The sequence below is a fragment of the Chionomys nivalis genome, chromosome 5 (assembly GCF_950005125.1).
Source record: "Chionomys nivalis chromosome 5, mChiNiv1.1, whole genome shotgun sequence".
NCBI classification, from domain to species: Eukaryota; Metazoa; Chordata; class Mammalia; order Rodentia; family Cricetidae; genus Chionomys; species Chionomys nivalis.
In genome coordinates this window covers 85,963,032-85,976,588 of record NC_080090.1, presented here as the reverse complement: position 1 = coordinate 85,976,588, position 13,557 = coordinate 85,963,032, and the positions used below count along the sequence as shown (strand labels likewise).

The 13,557-nt window shown below is 44.5% G+C and overlaps 1 pseudogene; it reads left to right on the top strand.

Moving 5' to 3' along the window:
• Positions 1-8,372: 8,372 nt before the first annotated feature.
• LOC130874930 (nucleoside diphosphate kinase A-like) lies at positions 8,373-9,354 on the top strand (annotated as a pseudogene).
• Positions 9,355-13,557: the final 4,203 nt, after the last annotated feature.

Genomic DNA, 13,557 nt, shown 5'->3' with positions numbered 1-13,557 from the left:
GCATCATCGATGATTTCCATCATCTTGGGGAGTTCCAGGCTAGCCTTGGCTACACGTTCTGAAAGGAAAATAAAAAACTCAACAAGAAGCCGGGTGATGGTGGCGCACGCCTTTAATCCCAGGACTCGGGAGGCAGAGGCAGGCGGATCTCTGTGAGTTCGAGACCAGCCTGGACTACAGAGCTAGTTCCAGGACAGGCTCCAAAGCCACAGAGAAACCCTGTCTCGAAAAACCAAACCAAAACAAAACAAAACAAAAAAACTCAACAAGAATAAAGAAAAACTAGTTTGGGGGCTGGAGAGGTGGCTCAGAGGTTAAGAGCACTGACTGCTCTTCCAGAGGACCTGAGTTCAATTCCCAGCAACCACCTGGTGGCTCACAGCCATCTGTAATGAGATCTAGTGCCCTCTTCTGGCCTGCAGGCATACATGCAGGCAAACACTGTAAACATAATAAATCTTTTTTAAAAAAAAAAAAAAGAAAAACTAGTTTGAAAGCGCTTGTTTGAGTCATTCCCTATGAGTTTGTAAATTCGTTAGGGATCAAAACAGGATAACAAAATACTTAGAAACAGCCTCAGTTGAAAGTTGGCAGAAAATTTGACCATGCATTATAAGTATTTCCGTTGCATATATACTTTAGCTTAATGATTATGATTGACAGCATGTCAGGAGCATCAAGCTGTCCAAACTTCTCAAGAATACATTTAAGCCGGGCGGTGGTGGCGCACGCCTTTAATCCCAGCACTCGGGAGGCAGAGGCAGGCGGATCTCTGTGAGTTCGAGACCAGCCTGGTCTACAAGAGCTAGTTCCAGGACAGGCTCCAAAACCACAGAGAAACCCTGTCTCGAAACCCCCCCCCCAAAAAAAAGAATACATTTAGCTGCGGGGGCTGGAGAGATGGCTCAGAGGTTAAGAGCATTGCCTGCTCTTCCAAAGGTCCTGAGTTCAATTCCCAGCAACCACATGGTGGCTCATAACCATCTGTAATGGGGTCTGGTGCCCTCTTCTGGCTTGCAGGCATACATACAGACAGAATATTGTATACATAATAAATAAATAAATATTTAAAAAAAAAAGAATACATTTAACATTTAACATTTAAACGTTTTGCTTGTTTTAAAGCATAGCAAGGAGATGGTGACATAGGCCTTTAATCCTAGCACCCAGGAGGCAGAGGCAGGGGGATCTCTGAGTCCGAGGCCAGCCTGCTCTACAAAGTGAGTTCTAGGACAGCAAGAGCTACACAGAGAAACCCTGTATTGAAAAAGTAAAGCAAGCAAAGGAATAAACAAAAAAGTGCTTTAAAGTAAAACATACTTGTTTATAGATGTATTCTCTGGTTGACTGGTACCCAATCCTTTTTAATTAAAGAATGACACTGTTCTGAGTATACATTTTTTTTTTAAAGATTTATTTATTATATATACAACATTCCTTCCATGTATGCTCGCATGCCAGAAGAGGGCACCAGATCTCACTATAGATGGCTGTGAGCCACCATGTGGTTGCTGGGAATTGAACTCGGGACCTTTGGAAGAGCAGGCAGTGCTCTTAACCTCTGAGCCATCTCTCCAGCCCCTGAGTATACATTTTTATTGCACATCCATTTTTCTTTGCTTAAAGGAGATAATCATGAGGCTAGAAAGATCGCAAAGCAGTTAAGAGCGCTTGCTGCTCTTGCAGAGAAACTGGGTTTGGTTTCTCTCCAAACTCCAGCACCCATATGTAGTTTATAACCATCTGTAACTTTAGTTCCAATGGCTCTGGTGCCCTCTTTCGGCCTCCAGGGGCTCCTGCAAACACATGGCGCATATACATATATACAGGTAAAACATTCTTGGGCCCATCACAGACAGGCTGCTGCAGAGGATGCTGGGGATAGCTCCACATCTTCCAAGTACTTGCCTGAACTGTCCATGGGAAGCCCCACACCTAGGGTCCAAAGATACTAAAAATATAGTGGGGTCTTACCTGGGAGGGCATTGTGTGTGCACAGGTGTTGTGGTAGCTTGAATGAGAATAGACTCCAGTGGGCTCACATGTTTACACACTCAGTCTCCAGGTGGGACTATCTGGGGAGGATTAGAGGGTGTGGCCTTGTTGGAGGAGGTGTGTCACTGGCAGTGGACTTGGAGGATTCTTTCTGATTTTCTCTCTTGTGCTTGTGGATCAGCTACTGCTGCAGCGCCTGCCTGCCTGCTGCCAGGCTTTCCACCATGGTGTGGTTTTACCTTCGCTACAGTGGCTGCGCTTTAAACTAGCAGTCTGGCCACTAGCGCAGTAGCCTGGGGGTGTAGTGATATTTAGTTTGTAATCTAACAAATAAAGCGTGCCTGAAGATCACAGTGCAGAGCTAAGCCACTAGTAGCCATAGAGGCCAGGCAGTGGTGGTACACACCTTTAATACCAGTATCTAGAAGTCGCATGCCTCTAATCCCAGCACTAGAAACATGGAGATAGGAAGAGATATGGCTGGGCAGAGAGCGGAATATAAGGCAGGAGACAGGAGCCCATGGCAGTCTGAGAATGCAGTCTGAGGATTTGTAGAGACAGGATCGCCCCTTTGGTTTGAGCATTGGTAGAGGTAAGAACTCTAGTGGCTGGCTGCTCTGCTTCTCTAATCTTCAGCATTAACCCTTATATCTGACTCTTGAGTTTTTATTATTAAAATCAATTAGAATTTGTGCTACACAGGAGGAATTCTGTTCCCTCAGACAATGACTCTATCGCTGTTACTAAAGATAGTTCTAACTAAATCTCTATCATTCTAATAAAACTCAAGATTCAAAGGCTAGGGTGAAAACCTGCAAGCTCAGAGAATTGGAATAGCAAATGGCTTTCTCTCTTTGCTAGTGCCTCTGGAAGTCACTCCCTTCCAGGATGCCCCAACTAAAAAACCCCACACTAAGCTCCTCCCTGCTACTTCCAGTCAACCAGTTGCGAATTCTGCCTCTGAGCCCAGGTTAATTTATTTAATTAACACAAATGCACCACATCTTTACAGCACAAACAAATGTAATAATCCTCACATCATTAATATTCTGCAGCATAAACAAATGTAACACATCTTTGCCTAGTTAAAACAATATTCCCCAACCATAATGGTCATGAACTCTAACCCTCTGAAAATGTAAGTTTCAATCGCTCCCGAAAGTTTTCTTGGTTGTGCTGTCTCTTCACCGCAATAGGAAAGTAACTGAGGAAGGAAAGCCCATCTCTTTCAGGCATCCTGTAGACCAGCGATGGGCTCTTTGAAGGGCTGTTTCTGTCGCTCTGATAAAATACACTGATCAAAGCAACCTAAGAGTTTATTTTAGCTCACAGTTCAAAGAACAGTCCCTCAAGGTGGGGAGGTCAAGGCCACAGGAAATTGAAGCAGCTGATCACCGTGTCTGCAGTCAGAAGAAAGAGTCATGGATGCCCCCACGCGAGTGTTCGAGTGTTCGGATGGCTTCCTTTGTACTGTCTGGGATCCCAAGCTTAGGAAAGGTCCCACCCACAATCATGTTGAGTCTGTCCACGTCAATCAGGATTATCTCCCACAGGCATTCCCAAAGGCCCACCTCCTAAGTGATAATAGATTCTGTCAAGTTGATTGAAATGTCACTGAGGTTATTGAGTTTCCTGGGTAACTAAAAGTAGGTCAAACTCTGGGAGGGTTTAGGAAAAGCAGACTCCTCCTAAATGCCAGGAGATTCCAGAGCGCTCTCCCTCCTCCCCTCACTTCCCATTTCCTTCGTCATCTCTGTCAGGCTTTCCCTTATTTCCTAGCCCTAAGATTGACTGCCCACCTTCCTACTTTCTCTTATGCCAGGTGAGGTTTCCAAAGTGCCGCAGTTGCTGACTGGGGGCTCCGTTCCGCCCTAGTTTCCTCTTCTCAATCCCTCTTGCAGCAAAAGCCACTTAGGGTCCCTGTCCTTCTCCCTAGACCTTTGTTCACGAACCACCAGAACTGGGTGCTCCTTCTTCCTTTCTGGCTGCTCTGCCCTGGGCTCTCTGCCCAGGCTCTGAGGAATGTGCAGCTGCCTCCCTGGCCTGGCTTGGAGTGTCCTGCTATGAAGCTAAAGCTTGTTCTGCTCTTAGGAACATTTTATTTTGAGACAGGGTTTCTCTGTATAGCCCTAGCTGTCTATTTTGTAGACTAGGATGGCCTACCTCTGCTCTGCCTCCTGAGTGCTATAACCACCACATTTATTTATTTATTTATTTATTTATTTATTTATTTATTTATTTATTTTGGTTTTTCGAGACAGGGTTTCTCTGTGGTTTTGGAGCCTGTCCTGGAACTAGCCTGTAGACCAGGCTGGTCTCGAACTCACAGAGATCTGCCTGCCTCTGCCTCCCAAGTGCTGGGATTAAAGGCGTGTGCCACCACCGCCCGACTTGATTTATTTATTTATTATGTATACAACTTTCTGCCTCCATGTATACCCACATGCCACAGGAGGGCGCCAGATCTCATTACAGATGTTTTGGAGCCACCATGTGGTTGCTGGGAATTGAACTCAGGACCTCTGGAAGAACAATCAGTGCTCTTAACCTCTGAGCCATCTCTCCAGCCCCAAAAACATTTTTTGAAGACAGAGACTGAAACTTGCTATGTAAGCTGGTTCAGGCAGCGTTTTCTTTTTTTGTTCAAGACAGGGTTTCTCTGTAGCTTCGGAGCCTGTCCTGGAACTAGCCCTTGTAGACCAGGCTGGCCTCGAACTCACAGAGACCCACTTACCTCTGCCTTCTGAGTGCTCGGATTAAAGGCGTGTGCCACCACTGCCTGGCTTATTAAATAGAAATCGTAAATATTCAATTTGGAGAAAGCAATCAGAGCTCCTGTGTAGGATTACAGGAAAGATTTAAGACTTTGGGGCATAAGGAGGGCAGCTGAAGGGAGCTGCCACTGAGCTGGTTGTCTAAAGGCTTTTTTTTTTAATTTTTTTTTATGGTTTATTTAGCTTTATTTTATGTACATTGGTGTGAAGGTGTCAGATCCCCTGGAAGTGGATTTTCAGACAGTTGTGAGCTGCCATGTGGGCGCTGGGATTTGAACCCGGGTCCTCAGGAAGAGCAGTTAGTACTCTTAACCGCTGAGCCATCTCTCTAGCCCCCTCTAAAGGCTTTTTATAGGAGATAACAGACTGGAGAAAGACAGAGGTAATATCTATTAAGTTGGCTATTTATTTATTTATTTTGGTTTTTTGAGACAGGGTTTTCTGGCGCTTTGGAGCCTGTCCTAGAATTTGCTCTGTAGACCAGGCTGGCCTCGAACTCACAGAGGTCCACCTGTCTCTGTCTCCCAAGTGCTGGGATTAATGGCGTGCGCCACCACTGCCCAGCTAAGTTGGTTATTTCTTTGGCCATATCATAGGTCTCACATGTCCTTGGTATGTAGGCTAACCACAGAGACGATTATATGCCATTCATATGCGACCCAAACAATTATGATGGTGGTCACACACTGAAGCCCACTATGCCCATTAAAAAAATTGTGTGTGTGTGTGTGTGTGTGTTTGAGTGAGCATGCATGTGTGTGCACATATGTACACACCAGAGTGTTTGGGTAGAGGTCAGAGGACAACTTTTAGGTATTAGTTCTCTCCTACCATGTAGCTCCTACGAATCAAATTCAGACCAACAGGCTTGGCAGCAAGCGCCTTTACCTGCTGAGTCATTATGCCAACCCACTCCTTCCTCCATCTTTGATTAGTTGATGACCTTGGCTTGTTCCGCAGGCCACCATTAACCCTGACTGACATTTCCAACCACCAAACTTAAAGATGTTACTGGTCTCTGGGTAGAGTCTGCTAGCAATTAATTAAACCATGCTTCCTTTGTTTCCAGCTGTGACTAGCTTGTAGCTTACCATGGCCTGCAAGCTTTACTCCCTACAGATAGCTAACTTTTGCCATAGTTACCAAGATGTAGCTACAGCTCTTCTCGGTAACCTCATATTTAGCTCCTTATCTATATGGATCTGTGGTGATCTCCATCCTTGTCTATGGGGATCTGTGGTGGTCTCCATCCTGGACTAGACAGAAGCTTTTCAGATCTTTTTTTTTGGGGGGGGGGTTTCGAGACAGGGTTTCTCTGTGGTTTTGGAGCCTATCCTGGAACTAGCTCTTGTAGACCAGGCTGGTCTCGAACTCACAGAGATCCGCCTGTCTCTGCCTCCCGAGTGCTGGGATTAAAGGCGTGCGCCACCACCGCCCGGCTTTTCAGATCTTTTTATGCACAATTGAATATATGTCATATGGTGTGGCGCATGTTGTGGCACATGTTTTTAATCCCAGCATTCATGAGGCAGAGGCAGGTGGATTTCTGAGCTCCAGGTCAGCCTGATCTACAGAGCAAGTTCCAGGACAACCAAGCCTATACTGAGAAATGTAGCAGGCTCTTTTAGACAACCAGCCCCAAATCATGACTGAAACTTATCGTTATTAGTTATGAATTCTAAACCTTAGCTTAGGCTCATTTCTTGATAGTTCTTATAACTTAATTTAACCTATTTCTTTTCATCTATGTTTTGCCTTGGAGCTTTTTACCTTTCTTTTAGCTTGTATGTACTAATCCATGTCTGTCTGGCTGACGGCTGCCTGATTGGCTGACCCAGGCATCTTCCTCTCCTTTTCCCTTGTTCTTTCTGCCCACCAGCCCTGCCTATCCCTCCTACTATCTATTGGCCATTTATCTTCTTATTAGACCAATCAGGTGCCTTAGGCAGGCAAGGTAAAAACAAATGCAACCCATCTTTACATAGTTAAACAAAGGCAGCAGAAACAAATGTAGCAATGTTTGCCTAGTTAAACAAATGTAATGCATCTTTGCCTAGTTAAAGTAATATTCCACAATGAGAAACAAAAGAGAACAACAACAAAAGGAATATGTAAGCTGCTGCCGGGCACTGTGGCACACACCTTTAATCCCAGCACTTGGGAGGCAGAGGCAAGCAGATCTCTGAGTTTGAGGCCAGCCTGGTCTACCGAGCTAATTCCAGGATGGCTTGGCCTACAAAGGGAAACCCTGTCTCAAAAGACCAAAACAAACAAACAAACAAAACATGTGGGCTGGAGAGATGGCTCAGTGGTTAAAAGCACTGACCTCTTCCAGAGGTCCTGAGTTCAATTCCCAGCAACCATCTATAATGAGATCTGGTGCCCTCTTTTGGCATACAGACAGTGCACAGTATAAATATAAATCTGTGAGTTCGAGGCCAGTCTGGTCTACTGAGAAAGTTCCACAACAGGCTCCAAAATGACATAGAGAAACCCTGTTTAGAAAAACAACAAACAAACAAAACCAAACAACAACAAAATGTGAGCCCTCTTCATGTCTCAAGACCAAGAAAAGCTTGCTTTCCAAATTAGAGGTTACACCTCCTCCCTCTGGCATCCTAACACATGTGGACCTCATTTCCCAGTTTCTCAGAAAACCTCAGGCCCAGCTTTCCCAGTTAGAAGCTTTAATCTTCCACCCTTTGGACTCAGCTGATGCTCTTTCCCAGGACCTTAGAATCCAAGCGTAGTACACGCCCCAGATGGAGATCACATTTCCTCCCTTTGGTACCCTAGCCCCAAATGCATAGAGACCATGTGCAGCTCACTCACCAGGACCTCAGGACCTGAGCAGAACTTGCGCCCAGGTCAAAGGCCCCATCTTCCTGCCCTCCAGCATACTAATCTCCAATATTACAGGACCTACATGACCCCTTGTCCCCCAGCATCTCAGGGCCCACACATCCTCTACTCCCAAACCCTGACTCCTCAACCTCCAGTCTTATCCCCGCCCTCCAATTCCTCAACCTTTGTAGTCTCCTAATCCACATGGTGCATCTGCCTCTTTCCTCAGGTCCGAGGCCACCACTACACCACATTCCAACTCCCAGGTTGTAGGTACCCACTTACAGCACCTGCCAGCCTATGTCTCAGGTCAGAGCCCACATCCCTGGCAACCCTGACAGTCCAACTCTCTGACAGATATCAGATACGCGATCAGAAACACAGCTGCCCCTAGCTGAGCTGGCACTACTTCAGCTACCACAATCAAGAGGCAATATATGGAGCCGGGCGATGGTGGCGCACGCCTTTAATCCCAGCACTCGGGAGGCAGAGGCAGGCGGATCTCTGTGAGTTTGAGACCAGCCTGGTCTACAGAGCTAGTTCCAGGACAGGCTCCAAAGCCACAGAGAAACCCTGTTTCGAAAAAACAAAAAAACAAAAAAAAAAAAAAAAAAAAAAAAAAGAGGCAATATATGGGACCCCAAGACTGAACTTCAAGTATCCCATAGTACCCATGGTAATGGTCAACAATAGGAACAGCATAGATAAAGTTCCAGAGAATTTGAGTTCCAGCCCGAGTTAAAGACCTGGCTTCTGAAGGGGACCATGGCAAACAGTGAGTGCACCTTCATTGCCATCAGACCTGATGGGGTCCAGCGGGGGCTCATGGGAGAGATCATCAAGCATTTTGAACAGAAGTGATTCTGTTGATGTATTTATTGCCTGTATTTATTGTATATAGCTTTTCTTATATTAGTTATAGCCTTTTTAAAATTTTTAGACAAAAAGGGGAAATATAATGATCTTTTATTTATGTTTTATAAATAAAGCTTGCCTGAAGACCACAGGTAAAACTAAGCCACTAGAGGCCAGGCAATGGTGTCACACATCTTTAATCCCAGGATTTGAGAGACAGAGACAGATGGATCTCTGTGAGTTCAAGGCCACCCAGGGCTATACAAGATCAAGGCAGAAACAGATCCATTTTCTGTTTCTGTCATCATAGCTTTAATCCCAGTACTAGGGAGTCACACACCTTTAATCCCAGCTCTGGAGAGGAATATAAGATGGGATGAGACAGGAACTCTCTCTCTCTTTCAGTCTGAGGACTTCTGAGAGGTAAGAGCTCTCTAGTGGCTTGGCTGCTTTGCTTTTCTGATCTTCAGGTTCACCCCCATATCTGGCTCTAGGTTTTGGTTTTTATTATCTGTGCTACAGGATTCTGCCTTGTTGGTCTGGAATTTATGCAGGCTTCAGAGGGCCTTCTCAAGGAGCACCACACTGACCTGAATGGCCATCCCTTCTTTACTGGTCTGGTGAAATACAGGCACTCAGGACCAGTGGTTGCTATGTCTGGGAGGGGCTGAATGTTGTGAAGACAGGTCACCTGGTGCTCAGAGAGACCCACCCTGCAGACTCTGAGCCTGGGACCATCTGGGGAGACTTTTGCATCCATGTTGGGAGGAACATTATTCAGAGCAGGACTTTTGTGGAGAAAGCGGAGAAGGAGGTCAGCCTGTGGGTTCGGCCTGAGGAGCTGGGGGATTACAAAAGCTGTGCACAGAACTGGACCTATGAGTGACAGGAGGACACCTGCTTCCCCCTCTACTTACCCCTGTTTCCACAGGCAAGGAACCAGCAACCCTAGATATTTCTGGAACTTCCCTTGACCTGGAGGGAACCTCTGGGAGCTATGACTCCCTGTGCAGTGTTAAGTGCCGCTGGTAGATTAAAAAAAGGAAGGGAAGAAGGAAGGTAGAAAGAAAGACAATGGAAAGAATGTAAATATGTTCAGAGAATTCAAAGAGGACATGAATAAACACCTAAATGAATTTAAATGACAGGAATAATGTCCTCGATGAATTCCAGGAAAAGACATAGAACTGAATGAAATCGGAAGACAACTGAGGATGTAAAATAGAACAAGACAGCCGGTTGTGGTGGCACACGCCGGTAGGATTTGCTGAAGGAGGCAGAGGCAGCAGGATCACGAGTTCGAGGCCAGCCTGGGCTACACATTTTGCCAGGAGGTGGTGGCGCACGTCTGTAATCCCAGCACTCGGGAGGCAGAGGCAGGCGGATCTCTGTGAGTTCGAGGCCAGCCTGGTCTAGAAGAGCTAGTTCCAGGACAGGAACCAAAAGCTACGGAGAAACCCTGTCTCGAAAATCAAAAAAAAAAAAAAAAAAAATAGAACAAGACAAAAACACTGAAGGAAACCTAAACTTGAAATTAAAAAGTCAGTGGTGGAGGGAGGGGTAGGAAGATGGGTAAGAGTAAAAGCATTTGTGTGGAAACTTGTTTGGAACCCCAGCATGCACTACTGGGAGATGAGAAGCAGAAGAGGGAGTCTATGCAAGCTCGCAGGCCTGCTAGCCTGGCCCACACAGCAGCAAAGAGACCCTGACTCAAACGAGGCGGAAAGCTGAGCACTGCCAGCTGGAGGCTATCTGCTGCCCTCCACATACACACCATGTCATACACACGCCTACACTGATAAATAAACACAAGCACACACTCACATGTACCACATCTTAGATGCATACAAACTCGATGGCTCAAATATAACACTCAATGGAAAGCCTCACCAACAGGATGGGTCATGTGAAGACAGTATCAGGGCTTGAAGATAAGGTAGAAGAATTAGGTCATTCAGTCAAAGAAAATTTTTTAAAAAACCAACAACACAAGAATGGAACATTTAAGACATTTGGGACACCATGAAAGGACTAAACCTTCAAATTATGGACATAGAAGAAGAAGAAGGGTCCATGCCAAAGCCTGGAAAGTATCTTCACTAATACCATAGAAGAAAAATTTCTAAATCCAGGGGGGAAAGATGTCCATCTAGGTAGAAGAGGTGTGCAAAATACCAAATAGATGGGACTAGGAAACTCCCTATGTCAACCTGTAGTTAAAATACAAAATGCAGGCTGAGGCATGGCTCAGCAGGTAAGAATGTGTACTGCTAGTTTAGAGAAACTAAAACTGTTTCCCAGCACCCATGTTAGGGATCTGATGCCCTCTTCTGGCCTCCATGAGTGGGTACCTGTGCATATGTGAACAAGTGCATATTTGTACTTACACAAATCACATCAAATTTAAAATACCAAATGGGAATCCCAGCATGGTGGTGCACACCTTTAATCCCAGCACTCAGGAGGCAGGAGCAGGTGGATCTCTATGAGTTTGAGGCCAGCCTGGTCAACAGCCAGGGCTGTTACATAGAGAAACCTTGTCTCAAAAAACCAAAACAAACAAGCAAACAAAAAACTAAATGGGGCTGGGGAGATGGCTCAGTGGTTAAGAACACTGGCTGCTCTTCCAAAGGTCCTGGATTCAATTCCCAGCACCCATGCAGAAGCTCACAACTGTCTAAAACTCCAGTGCCAGGGTTTCTGACACCCTCACATGGATATACATGCAGGCAACACACCAATGAACATAAAAAATAAATTATGTATAAAAATAAAATAAAAGTGATATACTTCAAGTTCTGAAAGTCCACAGGTGCCAACCCAAACTAGTATACCCAGCAAAAGTACCAGTCACAGATGAAGAGAATAAGAAAAGCTTTCCACAAGAAAAGCAGGCTAAAAGGATTTATGGCTAGTAAGTGAGTCCTACAGAGGTTACTAAAGGAATACTACAGACTGAAATGAAGAATAAACACATTCCAAAGCCACAAACAACACTAAGACAGTTGTTAAGTGATGGGAACTCAGAAAACACGACAAAATCATCAAAATGACAGGACTAATAATACACACTTTTCTTTTTAAAGATCTACTTTAAGTTATTTGTGCGCATAAATATCTGTGTATAGATATGTGTATGTACTCATGGAAGCTGTCAACTCTACTGTGCTGGAGTTAGAGTTGTGAGCCACCCAGTGTGGGTGCTGGGAACCAAATCCAGCTCTCTACAGGAGCAATGCAGCCAGGTACGGTAGCATATATCTTTTTTCTTTTTTGATACTTATTGAGCTCTACATTTTTCTCTGCTCCCCTCCCTGCCTTCCCCCAAGGTCCCCATGCTGCCATTTTACTCAGGAGATCTTGTCTTTTTTCACTTTCTACTTCCTGTGTAGATTAGATCTATGTAAGTCTCTCTTAGTGTCCTCATTGTTGTCTAAGTTCTCTGGGATTGTGGTTTGTAGGCTGGCTTTCTTTGCTTTATGTTTAAAAACCACCTTTGAGTGAGTATATGTGATAATTGTTTTTCTGTGTCTGGGTTACCTCACTCAAAATAATGTTTTCTAGCTCCATCCATTTTCCTGCAAAATTCAAGATGTCATTATTCTTTTCTGCTGTGTAGTACTCCATTGTGTAAATATACCACATTTTCCTTATCCATTCTTTGGTCAAGGGGCATTTAGGTTGTTTCCAGGTTCTGGCTATGACAAACAAAGCTGCTATGAACATAGCTGAGGACATGTCCTTGTGGTACAATTGAGCATCCTTTGGATATATACCCAAGAGTGGTATTACTGGGTCTTGAGGAAGGTTGTTTTTAATTTTCTGAGATATCACCACGCTGACATCCAAAGGGGTTGTACCAGCTTGCATTCCCACCAGCAATGCAGATGTGTTCCCTTTTCTTCACAACCTCTCCAGCATAAGTTGTCATCAGTGTTTTTGATCTTGGCCATTCTTTCAAGTGTAAGATGGAATTTCAGAGTTGTTTTGATTTGCATTTCTCTGATGACTAAGGATGTTGAACATTTCCTTAAGTGTCTTTCAGCCATTTTAGATTCCTCTGTTGAGAGTTCTCTGTTTAGGTCTGTACTCCATTTTTTTTTTTGTTGGATTATGTGATCTTTTGGTGTCCAATTTCTTAAGTTCTTTGTATATTTTGGAGATCAGACCTCTGTCTGATGTGGGGTTAATGAAGATCTTTTCCCATTCTGTAGGCTGTCCTTTGCTTTACAGAAGCTTTTCAGTTTCAGGAGGTCCCGTTTATTAATTGTTTCTCTCGATGTCTGTACTGCTGGAGTTATATTTAGGAAGTGGTTCCCTGTGCCAATGCATTCAAGTGTACTTCCCACTTTCTCTTCTATAAGGTTCAATGTGGCTGGCTTTATGTTGAGGTCTTTGATCCATTTGGACTTGAGTTCTGTACATGGTGATAGATATGAGTCCATTTTCATTCTTCTACATGTTGATATCCAGTTATGCTAGCACCATTTGTTAAATATGCTTTCTTTTTTCCATTTGATATTTTTTGCTTCCTTGCCAAAAATCAGGTGTTCGAAGATGTGTGGATTGATATCTGGGTCTTCTATTCAGTTCTATTGGTCCTCCTGTCTGTTCTTATGCCAATACCAGGTTGTTTTCAGTACTGTAGCTCTGTAGTAGAGTTTGAAGTCAGGGATTGTGATACCTCCAGAAGTTCTTTTATTGTACAGGATTGTTTTGGCTATCCTGGGTTTTTTGCTTTTCCATATGAAGTTGAGTACCGTTCTTTTGAGGTCTTTGAAGAATTTTGCTGGGATTTTGATGGGCATTGCGTTGAATCTGTGGTGGCATATATCTTAAACCCAGCACTAGAGAGAAAGAGGAAGGTGGATCTTCTATGTGTTTAAGGCCAATTTGGTCTAGAGTGTTCCAGACTAGCCAGAGCCACAGACCCCATGCAGTACTGCTCTTCTTTATTGAACCATCTCTCCAGTTCTACCTTTGCTTTCTATTTAAACCAAAACTAGGAGCTGGAAAGATGGTTCAGTGATTAAGAGCACTTGCTGTTCTCCCAAAGGACCCTGGTTTATTCATCATCTATTACTCCAGT